This window comes from Scyliorhinus torazame, chromosome 3 (assembly GCF_047496885.1).
Source record: "Scyliorhinus torazame isolate Kashiwa2021f chromosome 3, sScyTor2.1, whole genome shotgun sequence".
Taxonomy (NCBI): domain Eukaryota; kingdom Metazoa; phylum Chordata; class Chondrichthyes; order Carcharhiniformes; family Scyliorhinidae; genus Scyliorhinus; species Scyliorhinus torazame.
The window spans coordinates 140364101-140386101 of NC_092709.1; the positions used below are offsets into that span (position 1 = coordinate 140364101).

General features: G+C 48.8%; 1 protein-coding gene across 7 annotated transcripts in view; it reads right to left on the reverse strand.

Moving 5' to 3' along the window:
- The window catches only part of LOC140408705 (transmembrane protein 144-like), a 164526-nt gene that overhangs the window by 114455 nt on the left and 28070 nt on the right, over positions 1-22001 (reverse strand). For 5 of the 7 annotated variants that reach the window (XM_072496292.1, XM_072496290.1, XM_072496288.1 and 2 more), the window contains exons 1-2: positions 10273-10346; positions 9567-9640 (exon numbers count right to left, since the gene is read on the reverse strand). The exons of 1 other annotated variant lie outside the window; for it this stretch is intronic. The gene's annotated coding sequence lies outside the window, so the exon portion shown is untranslated. Of the gene's footprint in view, positions 1-9566; positions 9641-10272; positions 10347-22001 lie in introns of those variants that run through there. One more of the 7 variants, XM_072496286.1, reaches the window with a different exon arrangement.

Sequence of the window (22001 nt, forward strand, 5' to 3'; positions counted from 1 at the left end):
GTCCCCAAAGTGCTCTCCTACCTCCAAATCCAACACCTGGCCTGGTTCATTACCCAAAACCAAATCCAACGTGGCCTCGCCTCTTGTTGGCCTGTCAACATATTGTTTCAGGAAACCCTCCTGCACACACTGTACAAAAAACGACCCATCTATTGTACTCGAACTATATCTTTTCCAGTCAATATTTGGAAAGTTAAAGTCTCCCATAATAACTACCCTGTTACTTTCGCTCATATCCAGAATCATCTTTGCCATCCTTTCCTCTACATCCCTAGAACTATTAGGAGGCCTATAAAAAACTCCCAACAGGGTGACCTCTCCTTTCCTGTTTCTAACTTCAGCCCATACTACCTCGGAAGAAGAGTCCCCATCTAGCATCCTCTCCGCCACCGTAATACTGCTCTTGACTAGCAGCGCCACACCTCCCCCTCTTTTGCCTCCTTCTCTGAGCTTACTAAAACACCTAAACCCCGGAACCTGCAACATCCATTCCTGTCCCTGCTCTATCCATGTCTCCGAAATGGCCACAACATCGAAGTCCCAGGTACCAATCCACGCTGCCAGTTCCCCTACCTTGTTTCGGATACTCCTGCCATTGAAGTAGACACACTTCAAACCACCTTACTGAACACTGGCCCCCTCCTGCGATGTCAAATCTGTGCTCCTGACCTCTATACTCTCATTCTCCCTTACCCTAAAACTACAATCCAGGTTCCCATGCCCCTGCTGCATTAGTTTAAACCCCCCCAAAGAGCACTAACAAATCTCCCCCCCAGGATATTTGTGCCCCTCAGGTTCAGATGTAGACCATCCTGTCTGTAGAGGTCCCACCTTCCCCAGAAAGAGCCCCAGTTATCCAAAAATCTGAATCCCTCCCGCCTGCACCATCCCTGGAGCCACGTGTTTAAATGCTCTCTCTCCTTATTCCTCATCTCACTATCACGTGGCACGGGCAACAACCCAGAGATAACAACTCTGTTTGTTCTAGTTCTGAGCTTCCATCCTAGCTCCCTGAAAGCCTGCCTGACATCCTTGTCCCCTTTCCTACCTATGTCGTTGGTGCCAATGTGGACCACGACTTGGGGCTGCTCCCCCTCCCCCCTAAGGACCCGGAAAACACGATCCGAGACATCACGTACCCTTGCACCTGGGAGGCAACATACCAAACGTGAGTCTCTCACGCTCCCACAAAATCTCCTATCTGTGCCCCTGACTATAGAGTCCCCAATTACTAATGCTCTGCTCCTCTCCCCCCTTCCCTTCTGAGCAACAGGGACAGACTCCGTGCCAGAGACCCGTACCCCATGGCTTACCCCTGGTAAGTCCCCCCCCCCACAAGTATCCAAAGCGGTATACTTGCTTCTCAGGGGTACGACCGCAGGTGATCCCTGCACTGACTGTTTTTTCCCAGTCCCTCTTACAGTTACCCACCTATCTCCAATCTTTGGTGTAACTAATTCCCTGAAGCTGCTATCTATGACCCCTTCTGCCTCCCGAATGATCCGAAGTTCTTCCAACTCCAGCTCCAGTTCCCTAACTCGGTCTTGGAGGAGCTGGAGATGGCAGCACTTCCTGCAGGTAAAATCAGCAGGGACACTAACTGCATCCCTCACCTCAAACATCCTGCAGGAGGAACATTGCACTCCCTTCCCTGCCATTCCTCTAACTTTCTACCAAGATCTGGCTAAAAAATAATAATAATATAATAAAATATGGTACTTACCTCAGACCAATGGGTTTTATTATTAGGTTAGAGGAGGAGGGCGGGTGGGAGACACTACACGTGTAATGTCTCGGGTTTCCTCTCCACCAGAATTTATTGGGGAGGGTCTTCCCAGACGTCCGCGGGTCGACTTCCTGTTCCCGCCTAAAAAACTAATTTAAAATAAAATTTAAAAAAAGAAAAAGAAAAATTCTCAGCTCCTGCTGAAATTGACTAACCAGCCAGCTGTTCTCACGCCGCCGAAATCGACTGGCCTGGCCCTGCAAAGACAAGTGCTTTTAAAAGGTTGACTTACCTCCCAGCAACCTCCTTCCGCAATGCTCCCGCTGAAACTGACTCACCACTCACCAGCTGTTCTCACGCCGCCGAAATCGACTGGCCTGCCCCTGCAAAGACAAGTGCTTTTAAAGGTTGACTTACCTCCCAGCAACCTCCTTCCGCAATGCTCCCGCTGAAACTGACTCACCACTCACCAGCTGTTCTCCCGCCGAAATCGACTGGCCTGCCCCTGCAAAGACAAGTGCTTTTAAAGGTTGACTTACCTCCCAGCAACCTCCTTCCGCAATGCTCCCGCTGAAACTGACTCACCACTCACCAGCTGTTCTCACGCCGCCGAAATCGACTGGCCTGCCCCTGCAAAGACAAGTGCTTTTAAAGGTTGACTTACCTCCCAGCAACCTCCTTCCGCAATGCTCCCGCTGAAACTGACTCACCACTCACCAGCTGTTCTCCCGCCGAAATCGACTGGCCTGCCCCTGCAAAGACAAGTGCTTTTAAAGGTTGACTTACCTCCCAGCAACCTCCTTCCGCAATGCTCCCGCTGAAACTGACTCACCACTCACCAGCTGTTCTCACGCCGCCGAAATCGACTCCTGAAGGTGCAGAAGGGGCGGGCGTCGGGGCATATGTGAGCACGATGCTGCATTCGTTAATGGGATCGGAGGCCCCGACGGGTCCGCTGGAGGTGGAGGGAGCCTATCGGGTTATGGCGCGAAGACCGAGGGCTGGAGAAATTCCTCGAGCAATAGTTGTGAGATTTCTCCGATACAAGGACAGAGAGATGGTCCTCAGATGGGCCAAGAAAACTCGGAACAGTCGTGGGAGAATGCGGTGATCCGCGTGTATCAAGATTGGAGTGCGGAGGTGGCGAGAAGGAGGGCAAGCTTTAATCGGGCCAAGGCGGTGTTGCATAAAAGGAAGGTCAAATTCGGAATGTTGCAACCGGCAAGACTGTGGGTCACACATCTAGGGAAACACCACTATTTCGAAACGGCAGATGAGGCGTGGACATTTATTGTCGAGGAGAAGCTGGAGTGAGCGGGCCAGAAAAAGAACGTTTGGGACAAAAGTGGGGGGGTGAATTTGTGGGATGAAGGGGGGAAAAGGGGGAAGAGAGGACTTCCCAGGTTGTTAACCTGCGACCCTGTAACTTCTCTCTCTTCCCCATGTCGTGGGGGAGGGGGTGAGGGAGGATGAGGAGCTGTGGGCGGCGGCCATTGGGGGCGGGGCCAAAAGGGGTAGCGCGGCTTTGTTCCCGCGCTATGGTAATCATGGCGGGAACAGGGAAGCAGGAAGGAGGGGGTCTCGCACAGTGTGAGCCGAGGTCACGGAAGAAGCCGAGGTCGGCCAGAGTTTGCTGACTTCTGGGAGCAACATGGGGGGTGCAATTACGCTAGCTTGGGATCTAGCGGGGGTGGGGGGGTTAACTGGGTTGCTGCTGCTGGGGAGAAGAGGGAGCTGGTATGGGAGGGGGGGGGTCAGGGCGGGGGTGCGCCGCCTGGAGGGGGATACAGCTACTTGGGAACCGGGTGAGGAGCTGGATTGAAAAAGGAAATGGCTAGTCGTCAAGGGGGGGGGGGGTAAAGAGCCCCCCAACCCGGTTGATCACGTGGAATGTGAGAGGGCTGAACGGGCCAATTAAGAGGGCACGGGTTCTCGCACACCTAATGAAACTTAAGGCAGATGTGGTTATGCTTCAAGAGACGCATCTGAAGCTGACAGGCCAGGTTAGACTTCGCAAAGGATGGGTAGGGCAGGTGTTTCATTCGGGGCTAGATGCAAAAAACAGGGGGGTGGCCATACTAGTGGGGAAGTGGGTAATGTTTGAGGCAAAGACTATAGTGGCGGATAGTGGGGGCAGATACGTGATGGTGAGTGGCAAACTGCAAGGGGAGGCGGTGGTATTAGTGAACGTGTATACCCCGAACTGGGATGATGCCAATTTTATGAGGCGTATGTTAGTACGAATCCCGGACCTAGAAGTGGGGAAGTTGGTAATGGGTGGAGACTTTAATATGGTGCTGGACCCAGGGCTGGACAGATCGAGGTCCAGGACCGGAAGGAGGCCGGCTGCAGCTAGGGTGCGAAAGGATTTTATGGTGCAGATGGGAGGAGTAGACCCCTGGAGATTTAGTAGACCTAGGAGTAAGGAATTTTCGTTTTTCTCCTATGTACATAAAGTATTTTCACGAATAGATTTTTTTGTTTTGGGAAGGGCACTGATCCCAAAGGTGACGGGGACGGAGTACACGGCTATAGCCATCTCGGATCATGCTCCACACTGGGTGGACCTGGAGATAGGGGAAGAAAAACAACAGTTTCCACCCTGGAGAATGGACATGGGATTATTGGCAGATGAGGGGGTGTGTTTAAGGGTGAGGGGGTGTATTGAAAGGTACTTGGAACTTAATGATAATGGGGAGGTACAGGTGGGAGTGGTCTGGGAGGCACTGAAGGCAGTGGTTAGAGGGGAGCTGATATCTATTAGGGCACATAAAGGAAAGCAGGAGGGTAGGGAAAGGGAGCGGTTGTTGAAAGAGCTTCTGAGAGTGGACAGACAATACACGGAGGCACCGGAGGAGGGACTATACAGGGAAAGGCAAAGGCTACATGTAGAATTTGACTTGTTGACTACGGGTAATGCAGAGGCACAATGGAGGAAGGCACAGGGTGTACAGTATGAATATGGGGAGAAGGCGAGTAGGTTGTTGGCCCACCAACTGAGGAAAAGGGGAGCAGCGAGGGAGATAGGGGGGGTGAGAGATGAGGAGGGAGAGATGGAGCGGGGAGCGGAGAGAGTGAATGGAGTGTTCAAGGCATTTTATGAAAGATTATATGAAGCGCAGCCGCCGGACGGGAAGGAGAGAATGATGTGCTTTCTGGATCAGCTGGAATTTCCTAAGGTGGAGGAACAGGAGAGAGTGGGGCTGGGAGCACAGATTGAGACGGAGGAAGTAGTGAAAGGGATTGGAAGCATGCAGGCGGGGAAGGCCCCGGGACCAGACGGATTCCCAGTTGAATTCTATAAGAAATATTTGGACTTGCTGGCCCCGCTACTGATGAGAACCTTTAATGAGGCGAGGGAAAGGGGGCAGCTGCCCCCGACTATGTCAGAGGCAACGATATCGCTCCTCCTAAAGAAGGAAAAAGACCCGCTGCAATGCGGGTCATACAGGCCCATTTCCCTCCTGAATGTGGATGCTAAGATTCTGGCCAAGGTAATGGCAATGAGGATAGAGGATTGTGTCCCGGGGGTGGTACATGAGGAACAAACTGGGTTTGTGAAGGGGAGACTGCTAAATACAAATATACGGAGGCTGCTAGGGGTAATGATGATGCCCCCATCAGAGGGGGAAGCGGAGATAGTGGTGGCGATGGATGCCGAGAAAGCATTTGATAGAGTGGAGTGGGATTATTTGTGGGAGGTGTTGAGGCGATTTGGCTTTGGGGACGGGTATATCAGGTGGGTACAGTTGCTGTATAGGGCCCCGATGGCGGGGGTGGTCACGAATGGACGGGGGTCTGACTATTTTCGGCTCCATAGAGGGACGAGGCAGGGATGTCCTCTGTCCCCGTTATTGTTTGCATTGGCGATTGAACCCCTGGCCTTGGCACTGAGGGGTTCCAGGAAGTGGAGGGGAGTACCTAGGGGGGGAGAAGAACACCGGGTATCTCTGTATGCGGATGATTTGTTGCTATATGTGGCAGACCCGGCGGAGGGGATGCCAGAGATAATGCGGATACTTGGGGAGTTTGGGGATTTTTCAGGGTATAAACTGAACATGGGGAAAAGTGAGTTATTTGTGGTGCACCCGGGGGAGCAGAGCAGAGAGATAGAGGATTTACCGTTGAGGAAGGTAACAAGGGACGTCCGGTACCTGGGGATCCAGATAGCCAAGAATTGGGGTACATTACACAGGCTTAATTTAACGCGGTTGGTGGAACAGATGGAGGAGGACTTTAAGAGATGGGACACGGTGTCCCTGTCATTGGCAGGTAGGGTGCAGGCGGTTAAAATGGTGGTCCTCCCGAGATTCCTTTTTGTGTTTCAGTGCCTCCCGGTGGTGATCACGAAGGCTTTTTTCAAAAGAATTGAGAAGAGCATTATGAGTTTTGTGTGGGCTGGGAAGACCCGAGAGTGAGGCGGGGATTCTTGCAGCGTAGTAGGGACAGGGGGCGGGCTGGCACTACCGAGCCTAAGTGAGTACTATTGGGCCGCCAATGTTTCAATGGTGTGTAAGTGGATGGGAGAAGGGGAGGGAGCGGCGTGGAAGAGATTGGAGAGGGCGTCCTGCAGGGGGACTAGCCTGCAAGCAATGGTGACGGCGCCGTTGCCGTTCTCACCAAAGAAATACACCACAAGCCCGGTGGTGGTGGCTACATTGAAAATTTGGGGGCAGTGGAGACGGCATAGGGGAGGGACGGGAGCTTCGGTGCGGTCCCCGATAAAAAACACTCATAGGTTCGTTCCGGGGAGAATGGATGGGGGATTTGGAGCATGGCAAAGAGCTGGGGTAGTACAATTAAGAGATCTATTTGTAGATGGGACGTTTGCGAGTCTGGGAGCGCTGACGGAGAAATATGGGTTGCCCCAAGGGAATGCATTTCGGTATATGCAATTGAGGGCTTTTGTGAGGCAACAGGTGAGGGAATTCCCGCAGGTCCCGACGCAGGAAGTGCAGGATAGAGTGATCTCAGAGACATGGGTGGGGGACGGTAAGGTGGCGGACATATACAGGGAGATGAGGGACGAGGGGGAGATCATGGTAGATGAGCTGAAAGGGAAATGGGAAGAAGAACTGGGGGAGGAGATTGAGGAGGGGCTGTGGGCTGATGCCCTACGTAGGGTAAACTCATCGTCCTCGTGTGCCAGGCTAAGCCTGATACAATTTAAGGTGTTACACAGGGCGCATATGACTGGAGCACGGCTTAGTAAATTTTTGGGGATAGAGGATAGGTGTGCGAGATGCTCGAGAGGCCGAGCGAATCACACCCACATGTTCTGGTCATGCCCGGCACTACAGGGGTTCTGGGTGGGGGTGGCAAAGGTGCTTTCGAAGGTGGTGGGGGTCCGGGTCGAACCAAGCTGGGGGTTGGCTATATTTGGGGTTGCAGAAGAGCCGGGAGTGCAGGAGGCGAGAGAGGCTGACGTGTTGGCCTTTGCGTCCCTTGTAGCCCAGCGCAGGATATTGTTAATGTGGAAGGAAGCCAAACCCCCGGGTGTGGAGACCTGGATAAACAATATGGCAGGGTTCATAAAGTTAGAACGGATTAAGTTTGTGTTAAGGGGTTCGGCTCAGGGGTTTACCAGGCGGTGGCAACCGTTCGTCGACTACCTCACAGAAAGATAGAGGGAATGGAAAAGAAGTAGACAACAGCAGCAACCCAGGGGGGAAGGCGGGGGGGGGGGGTTAGGGGGGGGGGAGGAATCGGACGGACTCTCAGGGATGTTATTGTATATGTATAGGTATTTGGTATATGTAATTGTACATTGGATTGTTGGATTGTATTTTTGGAGAGTATTTAGTTTGGACAAGGCAGTTGCCATTTAGTTTTGTTTTTGTTTTTTGTTTTTGTTTATATATTACTTATTTATTTGTTTAAAACTGGCCACGGTTATTTATATTGCTTTATTGTTGTGTAAAAGAAACACTACGTATTGTTATGTTTGGCCAAAAAACTTGAATAAAATATACTTAAAAAAAAAACAACTGTACTTGAAATGTTATTTGTCAGTAATGGAATACTATAGTGCCCCGACTGTGTAAATTGTAAGTCCACCGTCTTTCCAAAAACTGTTGCCTTATCCTGTTCCATATCCAGTTTCATGTGTGCTTTCTTCATCGATGGTCTGCTCAGAAGCAAAGGTATCTCACTTGATACAACATCCGTGCTAATGAACTGATTCACTCCGGCAATATTGCAAGTGATCACCACTCTTTTCAGCGAGTTCAGAGTATTATCATCCCCAAACCTGAAACTTGTGGAACTTTCAAATTCCTTAACCTTGTTACGATTTTCAGCATTCAAAGAGTCCAGGTAACATTTCAACCAGTCAATTCCACACACAGTACCTGTGCAGCCACTGTCCAATACAGCACAATTGAAGGATTCTGCAACCGACACTCTCATTGCCGGCGTAAAACTGCTTGTTAATAGGACAATGCCTTCTTTCTGGTCACTATCTTTTTCCTCTTCTGACTCTTCCATGTCATGTGTCGCTTCAAACACTCTATTATAACGTGTTGGACAGTTGAAAGCATAATGGTATTGAGAGTCACATCGAAAACATCGATTTATCATGCCCCGTGCATTTCTGGGGTTCATCTTCCTATTGTAGGATCTAACTGGGTTTCTGTCTTCATAATTTCCGGGTCCCTATCTCCTTCTATGGGTGGGATTCTGTGGGGCAGGCAACTCTGGTGTGAAGGAGTGTCATGAATCACTCTGGCGGCTAGGCCGGCGCCGGAGTGATTTGTGGTTTGCGCTGGCCGGCGCGGAAGGGGCTTGGCGCCACGCCAACCGGCGCCGAAGGGCCTCCGCCAACCGGAGAGTGTTGGCGCAGGCGTGGGAGCACCAGCGTGTGCTGGTGTCATCCCAGCTCATGCGCAGGAGGGGTTCATCTCCGCACCGGCCATCGCGGATGTCCACAGCAGCCGAAGCGGGAAAATAGAATGCCCTCACGACACAGGCCCTCCCGCAGATCGGTGGGCTCCGATCGCAGGCCAGGCCACGGTGGGGGCATCTCCCGGGGCCAGATCTGCCCGCACCCCCCCCCCCCCCCCGAGGCCGCCCGCGCAGCCAGGTCCCACCGGTAAGCACCTGTTGTAATTTACACCGGCGGGACCGGCCGAAAATGGGCGGCCACTCGGCCCATTGCAGGCCGGAGAATCGCCGGGGACTGGCGCGGCGCGATTCCCGTCCCCGCCAAATCCCTGGCGCCGGAGAATTCGGCAGCTGGCGGGGGCGGGATTCATGCCGCCCGTGCTGATTCTCCGACCCGGCAGGGGGTCGGAGATTCCCACCCTATAGTATTGGAACCTGTTTGTAGCCGTGCGATTTTGCCATCCTATCAGTAGTGTATCTTCCATATTCTAATTTATTACAGACTGACCTATTTGGGTCATCAGAGCCATCGGAATCAAATGTTTCCCCAGAAACATTTTTAAAGCTTCTGTCATCTGATCGAATAAGGTATCTTTATCCACAAGCTGAACTCCTGTCAAAACCAGGAGCCTATCCATGTTGCTCACTCTAGCACAGTCAAGTAATTTAAAGGCAACACAGACTGTGGAAATTCCAGGTTGTTTTTTTGCAGCCTTTTATATAGTCTGTCAAATTCCATTATATAGTCTTCCATGGAGAAATCCTCTATTTTCCAGAACCTATCAAAATCTGACCATGCTTCATAAGCACTTAACAAGTCATCCTTTTTATAAATCTTATCCGTCTCACGTAATAGAGTCTCCAGACCTTCTTCAGTCTCACTCTTCCAACTCCAGCTCAGAAAACACTTTGCTTCGGATTTTACTGTCATAAGGTAGAGAAAGAGCCAATGCCATACCTTGTTTTCTCTTTCCCAAGGCAGTTACTTTAGTCCACATAACTGCTGCACTTCTCCATTGGGTGTGCGATCCCCTTTCAGAAAATAAGGGTGGGGGGGTTAGTCATATCTGGTCATCTTTATCCTAGGTTCAGCCATATATCTTCTTTTTTTTTTCTTCTCACTCACTCCTTGGTTTGGTCTGGAAAAGTTGTTAACCCTTCACATTTGCACAGCAACCATCCTCTGCTACCATTTGTTAGAAGTTTAGCTGCTGTTGTATAAAGAGGCAAAGGTACTGCTCCTTTTTACAAACACCTTTATTTCACTTTAACAGACTCTGCACAAAAGTATATTTTCGCATCACCTGACAGAGGCCACCTGAAGCCTCTTTATATATCAGTGTCAATTATTGGATACTTAACATAAATGAGACAACTAATTGGAATGTCTCTTAACCCATTACTTAACACCTGACTACATGTCTCCACACAGTTCCATGCCAACTCACCCTTGCCCTTGGAAATCATTAAACCTTTTTCGGCACTGTATCCAATTGTGGCGCACCACAGTGTGCCCCCTGACCGGGGCAGCCATCTCTGTGCATGCCTCCTTTGTTAGATGTGGTGGCCACCTCTTACCATCCATAGGCATCAGGGCTTCACGCCTACCACTGACCTCATCACAGGAACAGGGGACAGAATGCCCACCGGGTTTGCTCGCCTACCTTCCATGAGTAGCTGAGGCTACTGCCACTGAACAGAATCCTTCTTATATTGTTGCTGCCAGCTCCCTTAGCTTCTCCACAATGCCTGACAGTGTTCAAGGAGCTGCCTGGACGCTTTTTAAAATCCCTGTCAAGTCCCCATTGGATCCAGCAGTCGACTTGTTCCCACTCCTACCTGCACCGTCAGGCCAATTGGAGGACAGACTATGTGCTGGGCAGGCCTTAATTGGCCACCCAATGTGAAATTGCGTTTCGCCTGGGAGATGATTCTACACCCTCTTCTGCACCTGTTGACCTCGTGGGCCAGACAGGCACAAAATTCTGGCTTTTGTTACAAGTGAATTAGTAGTCATAAGTTTTCTTTGAATCCGTACATGAATAATTGTTTGATCTCACAGCAACTGGGATGCTGTGAGCAATGGGCAGCGAGATCATCACCACAGAATTCTGTTTAATTGGCAGTGTCAGCTTTTCTTATATGATTCATGTGTAGACATGTCTGAGACAGTCTCCGTCTTTGTTCTCCATTGCTTTATTGAAACTATATTCCAACATTTCTAATAGAGCCATAGACCTATAGAATTCCTACAGTGCAGATGGAGGCCATTTGGTCTATTGGGTCTGCACCGACCCTCTGAAAGAGCACCCTAGCTAGGCCCACTCCCTCATCCTATCCTCATAATCATGTCTAACCTGCACATTTTTGGACACTAAGGGACAATTTTAGTATGGCCAATAATTCATGTTAGGATTCAAAGAAAATCTATGACAAATAATTCACTTGTAATAAAATAGCCCACAAAAACAGAGCTGCCCCCGTGCTCACAATCCACATAACCTACATATCTTTGGACTGTGGGAGGAAACTGGAGCACCTGGAAGAAATCCATGCAGACACGGGGAGAAAGTGTAAACTCCACACAGACAGTCACCCGAGGCTGGAAGTAAAGCCGGGTCCTTGGTGCTGTGAGGCAGCAGTGCTAACCACCGTGACACCCATTTTTTCTTGTGCAAAAGGATGAAAAGACGGATTTAAAGAGCATCCCAGCTGCTGTGAAGTCAGCCAATAATTCAAGTTAGGATTCGAAGAAAACATGTGGCAAATCATTCACTTGTAATAAAATAGCCCAAGTAAACAGCCGCCTCCATGCTCACAACCCGTAACTTCCCCAGGGGCGCATTAATAAAGAGAGAATCATGTCGCAATTACTTTCTGTATCAATCAGAACAATCCAAACTGAGTCACCCCGATGAAAAAGGCATTGCAGAGAAAGTGATGGATGTCAAAATCTGTGGACAAGGATTCTATTCTCTTAGACAATTTAATGATGGCTATATCTGTCATAACCTTCTATTAATTGGTATGTTACTGATTATCGTATTCAGATTTGTTCACTTGCTTTTTCAGCAAACTCTGTGGCACCTCACATTCCCAACGTTATCTGATATGGAATAGGGTTACATGAGGACAATGCATCTGAAGATGCTCCCCTGGAGGGGTTCTTGATGTCCTGCAGATTTGGAATCAGCAACTCTATTGGGTGTTGCAACCCCCACCCAGTGACCTCATTGGCTGAAGGTCAGAAAATCTTCGAGAATGGCGCAAAGAGAGGAGGGTAAGAAGGGACACCTGAAGACCATCCCCAGTGAAGACTCGGCACGACCCGTAAAGAAGGAAACGACAGACAAGACATGGCAGCAACCCAGAGATGGGCGGAAGAGGGCGTACAAGAATCACCTTCGAAGAGAGGGGAGAGGCTCAGAAATTTGGACCCGTGATTCGATCCAGTTCATCGGCACGCGTAGTATTAGAATCTTGGGCAAATAAGGTTAAGATCATTTGGGGATAGTAACTGTTTGTTAACATTTATTGAATTCAATTTGGATTGAACTGCGAACCAGTTTCTGCCATTTGTTTGTCTCGTAAGTAAGGGCACCTGGGTAAACGTTTCAATAATAAACCACCGGTCGAAGTGCCTGATAATTTACAGACAATAGGCTGCCTGGGAATCTTGTGCAGACCTGCATAAAGCTCTTTTTGTGGTTGGACAGCAGCTTCACATTGATGGAATGAAAATCCTTGTGGTCAGTGATCTGTGGCTCTTTTAATCGCAATGTACCTTCTCAATAACATCTTGTACCCATGGGAAGCCAGCCAGATCTGCAAACACAGGTACCTGCTCATTCTGACTGGAATAATCACAGGAAAGGGTATATCATTGTCAGGTCTGGCAAAGAAGACGTCTTATACATTTGTGGACACCAGTGCGAAATCCGGCAAATGCCTCCAGAGGAGCCATCAAAGAGTCCATGGGCAAAAAAAAGCTGAGGGTGACCCTGATTTGGACGTCCGCTGGTAAGTGTGGCCGTCAGCTCCAGTTGGCAGCAAATGCCATGTGACACAACATCCTGGGGCACTGGTGCTGAGAACTGTTGAGGAATCTTCCTCTCTCCTGTACACCTTGTGAGCTGGACCTCTCCTCTGGAACTACAGGCCTGTCATCAATAGTCTGCTGATGCTGCTGCTGTTGATCTGCACTTGATGGCCAATCTAAGGCAGTATAAGGCCCCATGCTGATCAGTTCCCCCAGATAACACATGCAAAGTGTGCAAAGTAACTTCTCAGTACTCGGAATAAACCCTTTTCCACAGGCAGCAAGTAAGAAAGTAGCTGTGAGTACTGGCAACTTCCTGTCACTTTTTTCTGCTATGGCTTCAACCCCTCTCTCTTTGTTTTCTCTTTGCTTCAAAAAGCCCGGGAAACCCATAGTCACAACGTTACAGTTAAACACACATCAATACCATGCTAATTGAGCGATTGACATATAATAAATGACAATCTGCGTTTCCTAAAGGGGTTGCTGCACTCAGGCTGACATGCATGGGTGAAGTGTGGAAATCGATAGGTTAGAGATAGCCTCCCATGAGCTGTCAATTTTGCCACTTTTAACTTCCCACCTGCTCCCAAGCCCACATTTTGGTGGACAGGCATTTGGTGGTGGTGGTGGTGGTGGATGGGGGGGGGGGGGCAGTATCAGGAGATCAGTTACTCGCCGTAGGATTCCTAGCCTTTGACCTTCTCTGGTAGCCACAGTATTCATATGGCTAGTCCAGTTCAGGTTCTGATCAATGGTAACCCCCAGGATGTTGATTATGGGGGATTCAGTGATGGTAATGCCACTGAATGTCAAGGGGCAGTGGTGAGATCCTCTCTTGTAGGATGGTCATTGCCTGGCACTTGTGTAATATGAATGTAACTTACCACTTGTCAGCCTAAGCCTGGATTTTGTCCAGGGCTTGCTGCTTTTGGACATGGATTGCTTCATTATCTGAGGAGTCACAAATGGTGCTGAACATCGTGCAGTCATCCACAAACATCCCCACTTCTGACCTTATGATGGAAGAGAGGTCATTGATGAAGCAGATGAAGATGGTTAGGCCTAGGATACTACCCTGAGGAACTCCTACAGTGATGTCCTGGAGTTGCGATGATTGACCTTTAACCATCACAACCATCTTCATTTGTCATAGATTATCATAGAATGTATAGTGCAGAAGGAGGCCATTCGGCCCATTGAGCCTGCACCGGCCCTTGGAAAGAGCACCCCACCCAAGGTCAACACCTCCACCCTATCCCCATAACCCAGCTACCCCACCCAACACTAAGGGCAATTTTGGACACTAAGGGCAATTTATCATGGCCAATCCACCTAACCTGCACATCTTTGGACTGTGGGAGGAAACCGGAGCACCCGGAGGAAACCCACGCACACACGGGGAGGATGTGCAAACTCCGCACAGACAGTGACCCAAGCCGGAATCGAACCTGGGACCCTGGAGCTGTGAAGCAATTGTGCTATCCACAATGCTACCGTGCTGCCCAAACATTTGTGCCTGGTATGACTCCAACCAGTGGGAGTTTTCCCTCTGACACCCATTGACTCCAGTTTAACTAGGGCTCCTTGATGCCATACTCAAATGCTGCCTTGATGTCGAGGGTAATCACTCTCCCCTCACCTCTGGCATTCAGCGCTTTTGTCCATGTTTGAACCAAGGCTGTAATGAGGTCAGAAGCTGAGTGACCCTGGCGGAACCCAAACTGAGCGTCACTGAGCAGGTTATTGCTGAGTAAGTGCCACTTGATAGCACTGTTGATAACTCCTTCCATCACTTTGCTGATGATGGAGTGTTGACTGATAGGGCGGTAATTGGCTGGGTTGGATTTGTCCTATTTCTTGTGTACAGGACACACCTGGGCAATTTTCCACATTGCCGGGTGGATGCCAGTGTTGTAGCTGTACTGGAACAAGTCCTCCTTGTAGTGATCTGTACATCTGTACATACATCTGCACATACACCAGGGACTAAAGCACAAATGTAACAGCCACAGCATCACTAGAGGGCAGCATCAGAGACGGGTATAAAGGGTCCAGCCCAAGGGAGGATCCACCTCTTTCAGAAGCACAGGGCTAGTGAGCAGCAGCAGACAGAGACAGCTCAGCATAGGCAGTTTACCTTAGCTTCACTGGTCATACCTCTTGACTGTATTATGTCTAGTTGAGCTCTGGAAACAGAAAGAACCCACTTGATAAAGTATTTGTGTTAACTGGAAGTCTACAATCTTTATTCAGAATTAGAGAATAACATATGGTACCAGGTGTGATTTCAGAAGCTAGCTAGGCACCAGCAAGAGAAGAAAAACTAAAACCGTATATTCAACTGGGGAAGACTTCGCAGCAAATGGATCCTCAATGACTAACTGATTCGATGGAATGTGTTGGAACTCCATGGCAGCTGGAAACAACCGGTAATTTATGTTATAACTGGAAAATGTTTGAACAGCTGTTCCAAATATTTATCACAGCTAATGATTTAAGCACTGCCTCTGAGGCAATGAAAGTAGCCCTACTACTCTCAACAGGAGGGCATGAAGTTAGAGAAATCTAGAATTGCTTTAATTACTTAGAAGGTGAGGACAACACCAAAATAGAAGTAATACTCAAAACATTTGCTGTAAGAATCACTCTGGTGAGATGCTGGAAAGATTTAACAATTGTCATAAATGCCAGAGAAACGGAGGGCCCATCACTGATTTTATTACAAATCTCAAGTTAATACCACAAGGCTGTGATTATGCTGATTTCAGAGACACTGTGATGATGCATCAATTCATTTCTGGACTATCTGATAAAAATTTAAGGGAAGAACTATCACAAAATAAGTATCTAACTCTAGAAATCGCTATACAAAAATGCCTTGCTTATGAACAAAAACAAAATCAATACTTTGAGTCTCTACAAACACAGAATCATTATTTAGAAAACAAAATCGGTAAAAATGGCGCGAAAACTCATCAGTAGGCAGCGGCAGGATCTCACTCGATGCAACAGCACTTTGTGATTGGCAGCCATCTTGAGAAAGGAGCCGCACATACGCAGTTGCACAGTACAGGAAACTCAGAGTGTGCATGGGCAATCGAGTCCTACGCATGACATCACGGGTGCCATGACGTCAGAGGACCAGGACTACGCCCACTTAAAAGGGAAATGCACAAAAATGAACAAAAAACAATTTAAAGCTGCAAAACCCAATTTTCTTGCCTCAAAAGTCAGAACAATGCCCGAACGTACTCCAGCAGTTGAAAATAACTTTCACAACACCCTGGAACAAGCAGTTAGCACCGCCCTAGAAAATGATATGGTCCTCATAGACTATGACTCAGACGAAGATTTCATCTTGGGAGATGGCTACCGCAGTACCAAATCCGAAGCACAACTAGACGTGTTGTACCGTGAAGACCCCGACGATGAGTTCTTCGGATTGGGGAATCTTCAGCCCAGCATATATGACATCCCGACTCGTGAGTGCAGGATTATGCTGCAGCCTGACGCCAAGAAACAGAGAGTGGTCCATGCACCACGAAGGGTCCCAGCCTCCACACAAGAAGATGATTTGTTCATTGAACATGAAGCGAAGATGACTTCCGGTGACGGCGGGCGGGAGGCGGCCGCACAATGGAGAGCCCCCGCTTGGGAACGGCATTTTCGGGGCTTTAAGCCCGGTCCCAGGGTCCGCGGAGGCGGCAGAAGAAGGGAGAAGGCACGGAGGAGGCACTGAGAAGACACAGGAGGAAAAAAAGAACAAAGAAAAATGTCGAGGGTGAGCAGAAAAACGGCCGAAAAAAAACCAGCTGGAGGTCCGTCGGGGAGTGGAAAGGTCACCACGGGGTCACCAGGAAAAATGGAGGCTGGAGCACCAGGGAAGGCCGCACTGCTTATGGCTGAAGAAATAACCAAGGTGATGGCTGCGGAATTTGAAAAGCAGTTGGCGCAGATTGCGAAATGCATGGAGACGGTGAGGAAGGAGATGAGGGAGGCTTTGAGTGTGCTGGTGGGGGAGGCGGTTTCCCCGGTGAGGACGGAGGTGGCGAGCGCAGTGGCGGAGGTGCGAGAGCAAGGGGAGGCGCTGAAGGAAGTGAAGGAGACGTTATTGCAGCACGGTGATCAACTTGCCTCGATGGGGAAAGAGATGCAGAAGGTGATGGATACTAACAAGGATCTGCGAGGAAAAATGAAAGACCTGGAAAATAGATCCAGGCGACAGAACTTGAGGATTGTGGGGCTGCCCGAAGGAGTTGAAGGACCGAAGCCGACTGAGTATTTTGCCGCGACGCTGGCAAAACTACTGGGGGAGGGGGAGGACCCCTCCCGATATGAACTGGATCGGGCTCACCGGTCGTGGAGGCCTGTACCAAAGGCGCGTGAGCCGCCAAGGGCAGTGACTCTGTGCTTCCGTAAGTACAGGGTGAAGGAGAAGGTCCTGAGCTGGGCCAACCAGAAGCGGGTGGTGCAGTGGGCTGGAGCTGGTATACGTGTATACCAGGACTTTACGGTGGAGCTGGCAAGGAGGCGGGCTGCCTTCAACCGGGTGAAGAGGGCACTGTACATTAGCAAGGTGTGGTGCGGCATTGTATATCCAGCGAAGCTGAGGGTGACTTACAAGCTCAGGGACTTTTATTTTGGAACGGCGGAAGCAGCGGAGGAGTTTGCGAAAGCAGAAGGACTGTGGCAGAACTGACAAACTGAGGAATGGCCATGTGCCGATGTAACCTCATGACTGTATTTTCTTCTTTTTTGTATCACTGCGCGCGGGTGTAGAGATTAAAGGAGCCAAGGTGGTATATATTTGGACGAGGGAAGGGACGGGACTTTCACTCGAAATGAGGGCTCTTTGGGGTGTAGGTGGATATGCGGGGTTTGTGTGCTAAAAGGGGATCCTTGGGCTTTCCTGGGGCCGTGCAAGTGGGAAAGGGACCCGGGCGGGGGCCTCCACGCTGGCCGGTGTGTGCCGGCCAGTGAACGGGAGTGAGGTGGGGGGAGGGGCTGCGGCCATCGGAGCCTGGCAGAACACGGACCGAGTGGTCTAGCCGGGGTGGAAAGTTGGGGGGGAAGGAACCGAGGGTAGGGGGAGGAGTTTTACAAGAGGCAGTGGACGGGAGGAGCTGGAGGCCTGGGATGGGGGGGGGGCTTGGGGGGGTGGGAGCTGTGTAAGACTAAGGGTGACTACGGGTAATCCCTGATTTATTTTTGTCATTTGTTTATGTAAACATGCGGGTTGAGGTTTGGGGGTTGGTGGGTAGATGGGATCGTTGTTATTATGGGGACTGACGTATCTTGCTGATTATTGTTTATTGTTGATGGATGTAAATGTGGGAGAAAATGTGAAAATGGAGGAGAATTTTTTAAAAATTAAAAAAAAAGAACATGAAGAGAATGATCACAACTCCGAAACAAAAAGCGATGATTTGTTTATCGAACAATACACACAATACTGCTCAGACATGGCTGCGTTATTCGGAGATCCTGATCACAGCATCAGCAACACGGTTGAAACGCGCAACACGACTCTTCTCATGGTAGATGAATCAAATACCACGGTGCCATGGCAGATCGTCGATACATTGGATGACAGCAATACCCAAGAAGAAGACGACGCCACACAGAGAGCACAGAATGACTCCGTTGAGAGAGCACATATCGACTCTACAGCGAGAACACTGCACGACTCCACAAAGAGAGTGATGACAGACTCCACACGGAGAGCAATGACAGACTCCACAGAGAGAGCGATGACAAACTGCACAGAGAGAGCGATGCAGGACTCCACAAAGAGAGCGACACAAGCCTCCACAAAGAGAGCGACGCAAGCCTCCACAAAAAGAGTGACGCAAGCCTCCACAGACAGCTTGGTGACAGATTCAAAAATGGAAGCAAGCAAACATTCCATAGTGAACGCCATGCATGAACAAGACCATGAAGATCTATCAAGTTTATTTGAGCCACCAGAAGAAGACTATGAAAGTCTACCCAGCTCATTTAACCAACAAGAAGACACTGAATGTCTATCCACTGTATGTGAGACAAGTGACGAATAAATCACAATTCCCATACAGGCTGTGCAGGATCACAGCGAGTTTGACATATCTCAGCTCGTCTGCGCAGAAGCACTCAACAATCAGAGGACGGCGACTCATGAGTCCAGAGAGACCACGTCAAATGAAATTGTGAAGATTTTGACTCCAGAAGAGGAGCACCAAGAGTCCAGAGAGACCACGTCAATAGAAATCCTGAAGATTTTGACTCCAGAAACGGAGCACCACGACCCACAACAAAATGAACTCATGAAGATTTTGACTCCAGAAAAGGAGCACAAAGAGATCAATGATGATTCAAGTGAACCAGAGATAACTCCAAAAGAGGAGCACCTAGAAATCAATGATGCTTCAAGTGAACCAGAAATGACTCAAGAAGAGGAGTACCAAGGACGCAAAGAAGAGGAATCAAATCCACCACAAATGACTGATGTCACCAACATCAATGCAACATCAGATCATTCTCACAATTCTCAAGAAGAAATGCTCAATGTAGCAGATACCATAAAGGGCACTGACACCAATAACTGTGACAATGACTCAAATCATCCACATGGCACACTCATTGAGCGCAACAAGAACAACAAAAACCGCTAGAACCCAGCAGAAACAAGGACAACAACAGCAACAACAAAAACAACATGCAGCGCAACAAAAATGACAAAAGCAACAAGAAGCATCCCAGAAACAACAAGCATGACAAGAAAAAGAACAAGAATAAAAGCGAAAACAACGAAAACAGAATCAACAAGCGCGACAAAAAGAACAACAATAACGACAACAACAAGAAAGCCAATGAAAACAACCAAGACAGAAACGACAAAAACAACAAGAACGACAACGAAAACAACGACAGAAACGACAGAAACAACAACAATGAAACAACGACCTGTGCAACATGGTACAACTCTGCACGTGAAGGACAATGCCACAGCACACTGCGAAACAATGACAAGACTACAAACATGCCATGGCATGGTAAAGAATCTCACGAATTCACATCTGCTCCAGAACAATCAAGCAAAACAGCTTTCACGAACGATGACATACAGCATCAATACCACAAACACAGGAAAAAGTTGAGGTCAGACAACGGTGCGACACAGAATCGCTACCCACAATCAAATGGAACAGGGGAAAAAGGTGTCGACATCATTAAACGACTCATCAGCAAGGCAACCGAGTCACGTTCCGACATCAACCTAGCTCTGTTATCATTCTGAGCGACCCCATTGAGCTCAGGACTGTCGCCAGCGCAAATGCTCTTTGGCAAAGACATCCAGACAACCCTACCTGCAATGCAATTCCGAGACCCCGGCAACGCACTGGTTCTCGACAAAATGCGGGCACTCCGCTCCAAACAAAAACGATACTACGATCAACATGCGATCCCATTCAAGCCACTGACAATAGGTGACATCGTCAGGATCAGGGACCCAGAAGGCGGATGGTCTGAGCTAGCCACGGTGATCAGGCAGGAGCCACCACGGTCCTATATTGTCAACTCGTCAGCGGATGTACTTTTTCGCCGTAACCGCCGGGATCTATTAGAGATTCGACCTACAACGCCAGTATTTCCCACACTGGACTTGACTGAGTCCATTTGTCCACAGGACGTTCCTTGCCACACAATGCCAGACAGTACTCTTGATGACATAAAACCATCATCCCTACTATCACCGTTAAAACGCTCCAGCAGAAGCCGTAAGGCACCCGACCGGCTAGATTTGTAACGACACTTCAACACGCACAAGACAAATATGGACATTTCTCATGATGGACTCACAACACTGTTAATTATTTCTGTGTTACTTTTATCATTTTCACAGTGTGCAGATTTGCATATTCTCACCACTTGTACAGTTTTCTTGAGGCCAGTCTAGAAAACATGTCAAATAAAAGGTATGTAGTGATATATGTAGTGATCTGTACATCTGTACATACATCTGCACATACACCAGGGACTAAAGCACAGATATATCAGCCACAGCATCACTAGAGGGCAGCATCAGAGACGGGTATAAAGGGTCCAGCCCAAGGGAGGATCCGCCTCTTTCAGAAGCACAGGGCTGGTCATACCTCTAGACTGTATTATATCTAGTTGAGCTCTGGAAACAGAACGAACCCACTGAATAAAGTATTTGTGTTAACTGGAAGTCTACAATCTTTATTCTGACTTAGAGAATAACATACTCCTCAAATCCCGCAGTTCTCTTTCTGTACCTGATTTGACATTGAATTCATTCATTCCAACTCAGATTTTCATGTACGTTCTATTCCTTAATCCTTTGATCTGGTTGATTAAAGTGTTACATAGTTGCTTGCTCTGTTCACTCAGCTCCAGGATATTCAGTTTCCATCATGTCATCAGTTGCTGTTTTAGCAATCAGTACGCAAAACGTTAAAAAGCCTAAATGGGCAGGGGCGATTCTAACTAACAGAAGACATCATTTAATATCCTGTTTCTTTAAATTATGTAGTGCCTTGTAAGCTGTGGTGCCTTTTGCAGGGAGTTGGTTGAAGGTCAATATCGTAACCATCTCTCCCTCTCATTTCCTCAACATCATCCTTTCATCATTAACAATTGGCGCATGGCCATTTTCTCTGCCACAAACATCTTTCTTTTCCTCTCCAAGCTACATTTACAGATGCTTCAAAATGTCACTATTGATCTATTTTCATAAGTTGCTGTAAACAAAATTGTGAGGGCCACGAAGAGTCCAGCATGAGTTTGTATAGTTAAACAGAAAGGAACTTTTATTTACAACAATATTTACACAGCACCAGTAGTTCACTACTGGCTAACGCTCTCTAGCCAATACCATACTGTCCGCTCTATTTATACAGCTGAAAGGTTAATGATTGCCCCGCCCCCTTATCGGCAGAGCTCAGATTCCTCAAGAACCAAGGGATAACCAATTGACTGCAGCCAATAGGATCCGGGCAGGTTATAATAAAAAATTATCACTTCACATTCATGTGATTATTATCCTTACCACATATCTAGTTTTATAGAAAGTGGGCTGAATTATCCGCACCCTGACATGGAAATCGCGGCCGGCGCGGGGGTGGAGAATCCATTTCCTCGCACAAAATCGGGACAGGCACCGGTTCTCCGATCTGTGGGCGTCGAAAAGCAGCGTACTTGGAGAGTACACCGCGCTGCCCAGCACCTACCTGGGGCCATTGCTGTAGGCCCGCCCCACCATTCTCCGCCCCCAACTGGCACGAGTCCCGACAGCAGGAACTAATGTGGTCCAGCCGGCCGGGAAACTAGCGTGGTGGCTACGGACTCAGT